The 7,944-nt window shown below is 32.1% G+C and overlaps 1 long non-coding RNA gene across 1 annotated transcript; it reads right to left on the minus strand.

Moving 5' to 3' along the window:
• Positions 1-473: 473 nt before the first annotated feature.
• LOC110864320 lies at positions 474-6,762 on the minus strand. The gene is made up of 3 exons (XR_004859830.1): positions 6,666-6,762; positions 6,160-6,222; positions 474-5,927 (listed from the first exon to the last, which is right to left on the minus strand). It is a non-coding gene; the product is annotated as an uncharacterized LOC110864320 (long non-coding RNA).
• Positions 6,763-7,944: the final 1,182 nt, after the last annotated feature.

A 7,944-nucleotide genomic window follows, 5' to 3' on the forward strand; every position in this document is an offset into this window, starting at 1 on the left:
GTGTGTTGCTTTTATAAATTAGTGTGAAATGTGTAAGTATATATAGAGTTTTTAAAAAAGAAAGTTTTTTAAGGTCAAACTAGTCGTTGAATGGCTAATTTGAATACGCCAATCATACTTCGCCACGTCCCACGTCGTTAAACGTTTGCTCTCAACGCCGGTGGAGATCTTGAAGCCCAATTGACAACGCCGACATAATGCCCGGGGATGGTGCGGGTTTGTAGGCGTTGATTGGCAACAATGCCGCTTGTCGACGCCCACACCGTGTGGTCTAAGTGTTCTTAAATTGAAGCTAAATTACATGATTGTCCACGAAAGTTGTATAGATATAGATATAAATATGAATCATAATTATCACTAATGATCCATTATTATGATCAATAATTATGGTTGGTTATAAACTCTTTGTATTCTCTCCATTAAAGACATTTAAGAGGAATCATAAAATTTTTTCAACTTATAACAATTACTTCCATCAAGTAAACGTTAGAGCATCAAGTAAACGTTAGAGACTTATAGTTACGTCATTTTGATAAAGTTTAGCTAAATAATCATGATGGCCACATAATAGGCTATTTCTAACATACAAAACATTAGCTTTTACAATATATTCGATCCACCCAAAGGCTCTTTACTCTTCCCTTTATCTTTGAGTATGTTACCTGAAATACTAGCAACTGTATATAAAGACATAAAGGGTTATGACTCAAACACAAATAAAAATATTGATAACAAGGCCCTTTCCGTACTTAAAAAAATACATTACTACGTGATTTAGTGTTATATGGGTATGTAACTCACAATGAAAAAATTGGATTTGTGCAGGATAACTATTCATCTACTTAATCATGTGACATAAAATGTCACTTTTTAGAAAGAAAAAACAAACAATAGATGTTTTAATATCGTATAGGATAAATTACTTTTTGAGTCTAACATAAAATTTCAATTTTATACTGTGAAGACACATGGTAATGTACAATCCCATAAATAAGTGTGTGATGTGATGTATCTGTCTCACTGATCCAAAACCACATGTGCTTGGCATATTGAAACTTCTAATGACATTAATGTGAAATATTGACCATAACCTTGTGCACACTTTTTTAAAAGAAACATTTTCTAGAATTTGCAAGACGCGAAGGTTTGTCGCTGCCACTTGCCAAAACTGTCATGTGGAGGGTGATGGGTCATAATTATATAAAGGTGGCCAGCAAGGTGGTTTAAGTGGTGTTTTGTTGTTTAAGCTATTTGACCTGATAAGTAAAATTTGGGTTGCCATGGCATTATATCCTTATAGTCTAGTAGTATTTTAGGATGGGATAAGTTTTAGGGGCTATTAGGTCCTGAGTTCGATTTTCATAAGAGGTTTTTTCTTAGATTTATTGGGTTTCCTCTTGAATTGGTGTATAAGCATTATTGCCTAGTGGAGATAAATATGATCTGGTGGTTCCGCTGATGTCATGATGATACTCCAGTGGTCTGTAAGTGATTCAAATTTGCCGTTAAAAAAAAAGTAAATTTTGGGTTTGGGTTCGGGTTTATTTACTAAACACGCTTAGTTTTAGGGTCATATCTGTGTTAGCTTAGCTCTATTCAATTATTTTAGTGAACTGATTTCAAGTAACTTATAAGAGACTTGGCTCGTTTACACTTTACACCCCTAATTACACCTATGACCATAAGATGCACAATACCGTTGTGGTGTATCAATTTTTGCTCATGTATCATGCTTTATTCCATCAATGTAAGCTAAAATTCATGGACATACGTGAATAACCTCTTATTTATCATCAACATGTGTCTTAAGATGGAAAAAATCAACATGTGCGCGCACACACACACCCCAATAGATGTCATGTAGTATCCGTTTTATTCCCTTATGTTGGTGTTACTTCGAAACGCCCCAAACCCGGGGGGGGGGGGGGGGGTCATCTGTTGAATTTACACTTTGACAAACAATTCATAGCCATAAATTCCATTCAACTACATCGAAAACTTTAGGTCGTTATAATTGTTAAAACATAATTAAACATAACAAGTCTTTAGCAAACAATAACTAAAAAAGATAGATGGGATGCCAGTCTTCTATCTAAAACCTTCATCACCTTCCCGAGCACTCCATATCCCAAAAAAAAATATTAAAAGTCCACTACGCGGAGTGAGTTCTAGTTTAATAAGGCAACGACAAACTTTAGGAAGCAGTTAACACGAAACACATATAAAGCACATCATTACGACCTATAACTTTACACCATGCAACAAACATAGATTTTACTATAAAACTGTAACATGCATACTAAACTATACGTAGTTATACAACCACTAGCAAGCCACAAATGCAACCCCCCTTTAATTATCTTTTGGTCATGGTGTTAACTTAGCGTTAACTTTAGACGCCTTTCAAGATCACATCGTTAAATTTAGACGTTATTTGTGACCACGGTGTTAAACTTAGACACCGATATTGATTTTAGACGCGAAAGTCTCCTTTAGACTTTAAAATATGCATCATGAAAACTATGGGCATTTTATACTATAACACTTTGTCACTTTACTATATTTTAACTTTAGCAAACTTCATCAAACTATTTCATACTTTAACACATACACCTTACTTTGAAAGCTTCATCAAACTATGTCATATTCTAAAATGTAGACTTTACTTTGAAAACTATATCATTACTTTAAAAGCTTCATCAAACTATGCCATACTTTAAAACATAAACTTTACAATGAAAACTAGGTCAAGTATGCACATCACCCCAAAAAATATTATAAAGAGGACCTAGAAACTTAACTTTGATAATATGTCATAATCTGTTGTAATCAGAAAGATCTCGACACTCGGAGTCCTAAGTCAAGAGTCCTAAGTCAAAGAGGGTCAACATACAAGTTCAATACCAACATTGAGCTCTAATGTAAGTGTGCAAACCCCAACTTGTGCAAACTAGGTTTATGTGTAAACTAAGTCTACACGCGGACTATTCCCACACACAAAGTCAAGTGTTGCGCGAATTATAGTTTCGCTTAGGGCTGAGTGTAAACTACTACTAACAAACTTAAAATTATCCAAGCGCAAAGTACCACACCAATCATTGTGCACTAAGTCTAATGCGTGCACGCAAATTGACGCGCGGACATACCTATTTTCTTCTATGGAACCCTAACTCGATTGAGTTGATGGTAACTTTGGATCAAACATAAAAAAAGATCAAGATATCGACTTTACGATTCCTTATGTCCCGAAATGGACGTTTATGAATTTCCCATGCATCACCATGGCGAAAAACGAAATCTTTTCAATCGATACTATACCTTTATGACTTGTTTTGAAATCAAGCTCAACAGACCTTGTAACCTCATTTCTAGCTTGAAAGTGAAGTGAGCAAGGCTCCCAACTAAAAAGCACACTCCCCGATGTTTTCTCATACAAAACCGTACTTTTAAAAGATGATTTATACCATTTCAAGACTTTATTTGTTGGAATATATTTTGAAGATCTTTTGAACCATTCAAATCTAGAATTGGTTTTTCAGGGACCTAAACTAATAAAACATACATAAGCGCATTTATTTCAATGATATCTTGGTTTGTAAATGGTGTTCCCTTTCATAAAGGTCGCATGTTTAGTCCAGCTTTGAATTATGGAGTAGAATTAAAAGTAGATTAGATTTGGGGGTGTGGGGTGAGAGTTATCAATGACAAAATAAATAATGACTTTTGACAAAGTGAAAATTCAATCATCTCCCGTTCTCCCCTTATGTCGTGTCAACCACTATAGGTCAATGTGTTCTGGGTACATTGACTATGGATTATGAGACAATTTCACAATTCTGCAGACATGCGTGAGTGAGAGTAATATACGATGGGGGACATCTTAGAAAGTTTCCACTAGGTCAAGTAACAACATATCCGTGAGTTAAAAGTGTGATACTATGATCTTCATTTATGTATCAATAGAGGTTTAATGTTTCGTGTCATATCGTATATATAGAACCTTTGCTACATAGGTATATGTTGTCCTATGTTGCCTATTATCACATATCAATTATTATGTTTCATATACGTGTTTGATACTAGAGTTACACCAATTCGTCTAAAATTTCCATGGTGTTAAAGATTTTCGGTTAATTCTACTTTAATTATTGGATGTTTTTGTTTTAAGTTTTGATCAAGAATAGAATTTATATCATAGTAGTCTGTGTAAGAAAAACATTAAGATTATGTAAGTCAACTATCGATACTAGAAGTAGATGCAAACTTAGGCATGTAGGAGCGTATTATGTGCCATTCATAAAATATTATAATTTTGTAGTGTTACATATGCATTTGACAATCAAGCAACACGAAAATGGAAACATTGTGACACCGGTGAAACCAATTTTATTATCCTAATCAAACCCAAAGAGAATCATAAATTAAGTTAATGGACATCCAAAAATCCAAACATTATGACACTGTTTATAAATTCATTGATATGCTTAATGTTGTCACAAGTTGTTGCTTCACAGACTTGGTTACCGAGAAAAAAGAGTAAACTTTCGTGTTACAAATAGTACACACAACATTATAATTGATAAACACAATGAGTAATTTGTAAGGATCACACTCACTTAGTCTATTCATTGAATTTCATATGCAAAAGCATGAGCATGCACACGTCTACAAAGAACAATTTTTTTTCTTAAAAGCGTTAGAAGTTTACTTAGGCATTGTTTTTAAATGTTGGGCTTGATGCTTTAGTGTTTTTTTTTTTGCCTAGTATTATACACAAAAACACCAAACATAACAATTTAAAACATAGTCAAAGGTATTTTAGGCATGAAAATTAATACACAATGCTTAACTTTCTATGGTGTTTTAAAATTCATGCCTAGAATACATTAAATTCTGTTTTAAATTGTTAAATTTGGTATTTTTCTATGTAATGGCATATTAAAAGAATCTAAAATATCATGCTTAAAATTTAAAACACAATGTTTATATAGACTTCTCACACTTTTATGAAAAATGTCCTTTGTAGACAAACCCTTACGTTTATATATACATACATACGTACAGGGAAATGATTAATCGAAAACCCACCTTAGTTAAAGAAACCCAAAAAACTTCAACTCCACCTTTAATCAATGGTGGATATTAAGAAGGTACAAAAATGTTACCTTTTCAGAAAAATGTTAAAGTCTAACAAAAAGTCTAAAGTGTTACATTTTTCTCTCTCCTCTCACATTTGACACAAAAAAATGTGACAACATCATTGTTACATAGAAATTTCGCTGTAGAAAATGTAAAATATTTTTACGCACATTACAAAATAATAATTTCGTAAATTATAATTTCTAAAATTTATACACTTTATATTATTTAAAAACATAATAAAAATATGTTACAGATGAGTTACAAAAAATGTGAACAATTGAAAAATGTAACATATTCTCTCTCCACTCTCCACTGTTACGAAAAGTGTGTCAGTGTCAGAAAATGTTGCAGACGTCAATAAAAATGTTGTAGGGAAAAAGTGTAACACGTGGCAACATTATGTCAATCCATTAGGTTTTCAGAGTTTTTGCAACTCAAATGGGATTTCTCCCTATAATTCACCCATATATATACATATATATATACACACATATATATACGTACATATATATACATACATATATATGTATATAGATACATATATATATATACATACATATATATATATATATGTATATGTATATATATATATATATATACATATATATATATATATATAAAAGTTGTTCATGAAACAAGATACCATAAAACGTCATTTGTAAATCCACCATGTGAAATAAGCAAAGGAAGTTTCTAATCTATAGAAGAATTGAAGATGGTTAAATACCCGGCTTGATAGCTGGTGTAGAAGCATACGATCCATCGCTTTTTGAGCCATCTTTCAACTATATTACATAAAATCAATATAAGGATTTTCAGTATATCAAATTCAAAAAGTTAGTCATACAAATCCCAAAGAGAGTGATATTTAACTTTCGCCTCTTAGTTTGTTTAAGGTCGATACATATATGCTATTATATATATATATATATATGTGTGTGTATATATATAAAGAGAGAGAGTCGAATATTAATAATTCATGTGAATTAAATATTTTAGTGTGAAGTGTGTGTTTACCTAACTTTGGATGCTTCTCTTTGTGGTACCTACAACCTTGGTGAGAGTAGAAAACGATTCACCCTGCGTCATTATATATATATATATATATATATATATATATATATATATATATATATATGGTAGGGATCCTAAGAGAAATCCATCCTATTTGAGAAACTTGAGAAGCATTCTGGACCACATATTTTCCTAAGCTTTTCATAATATACACATATGTATAGTTTAAAATCAACTATATACATATATGTATATTGTCAAATCTTGAATTATACACATGTGTATATAGTCAATTTTAAATTATACATATATGTATATAACGAAAAGCTTAAAGAAAATGTGTGGTCCAGAATCCTTCTCAAGTTTCTCAATTAGCCTAGTGCTTCTCACACGATCCTAACCCTATATATATATATTGAGAGACACACATACAAACACAATCTTAGTTGTGTGTACTTAAACCATAGAATTTCGACAGAGGTGAGAGATCGTTTAATGGGGGTTTCAACCTCTTGCATGGAGGCTGAAGCACTTGAAGCATTTGTGATGTCAATAAATGAGTTCAGATTGTTTAATCGGTCATGTAGTCAAATATATATATAGGGGCTAAGGAAATTTTTTTTTGTTTTTGTTTTTTTTTTTTTTTTACTTTACGAGTTTAGGTTACTTATGATAATAACAAATTATTTTGTTATAACACCGTAGCGGTTGTATAATAAGCATAGTATTTGTAATATTATTTTAAGTGTTTTGAGGTTAAAAAAAATGATAACTTGTAATTGAACTTGATCGCATAGTTATCTTATTTTTGTGTACATGTTTTGGAAAGTGGTAAATAAATGCTCTCACGATTATCTTAATTTGATTCACTTAAATTTATAGATGCAAATAATGTCTAAATAATATTATGAATGGATAGTACATGTGGGCTTAGTGATGCCTACTTAGTACTAGAATGTTGCATATGTCCCTTCGACAGACAATCCCGTTACTTGCCAACTAAGGATATACGGTGTGGTGCGGCAAAGGGAAGTGGCAAACTGGTTTGCCGCGCGGCAACACCGCCGCCAACCCCTTTGCCGCGTCGGTTTGGTTGTCGCTCGGTGACGTATTGCCGATCGGGAAAATAAGAGAGAGAGGGTAGTGAGAGAGAGAGAGGGGGTACTGTGGGTGGGGTCCATTCATATCTCAACCAATCACAACTTTTTCCTTTTTTTAAAAAAAAAATAGTTTACCACTTTACCAAGTGTTTAAACCATTGCCAACACTTTTCACCAAAGTTTAAACACTTTTGACTGATTGACATGGCGCGCTCTAATTGGTCGGTTTTTTGGTTTGCCACTTCAAAGTGTTTAACCACTCCTTACACCCTAATATACGTGAAATGCACTTGTCTATTCGTGTCTTAATGATTTTTTTCTAAAGTAACCTACTCGCTTTTATAAATTTATTATAAATTTTCAGGAATAAAATTAAAAATATAGGAACAATCTTTGATAGTTTTTGGCCCTCATTATTTCTACATCTCTGTATCTTATTTTCACACTCTTTTTCACTCTGTCTCTATATATATATATCTATGCATGTATAAAAAGGAGAGATGTGTGAATATTAAATCTCATTTCTATATAAATAACAATACATATAATATATGCATGTAAGTAGTAATATCTAGTTTTTAGGTAAATAACAATATACATATAATATATGCATGTAAGTAGTAATTAAAAGAATTTAAAAAATAAACAATCCAAAAATATTAAATGGTTAGAATATCCTTCGAATATG

Source organism: Helianthus annuus, chromosome 6 (genome assembly GCF_002127325.2).
Source record: "Helianthus annuus cultivar XRQ/B chromosome 6, HanXRQr2.0-SUNRISE, whole genome shotgun sequence".
In the NCBI taxonomy this organism is placed as follows: domain Eukaryota; kingdom Viridiplantae; phylum Streptophyta; class Magnoliopsida; order Asterales; family Asteraceae; genus Helianthus; species Helianthus annuus.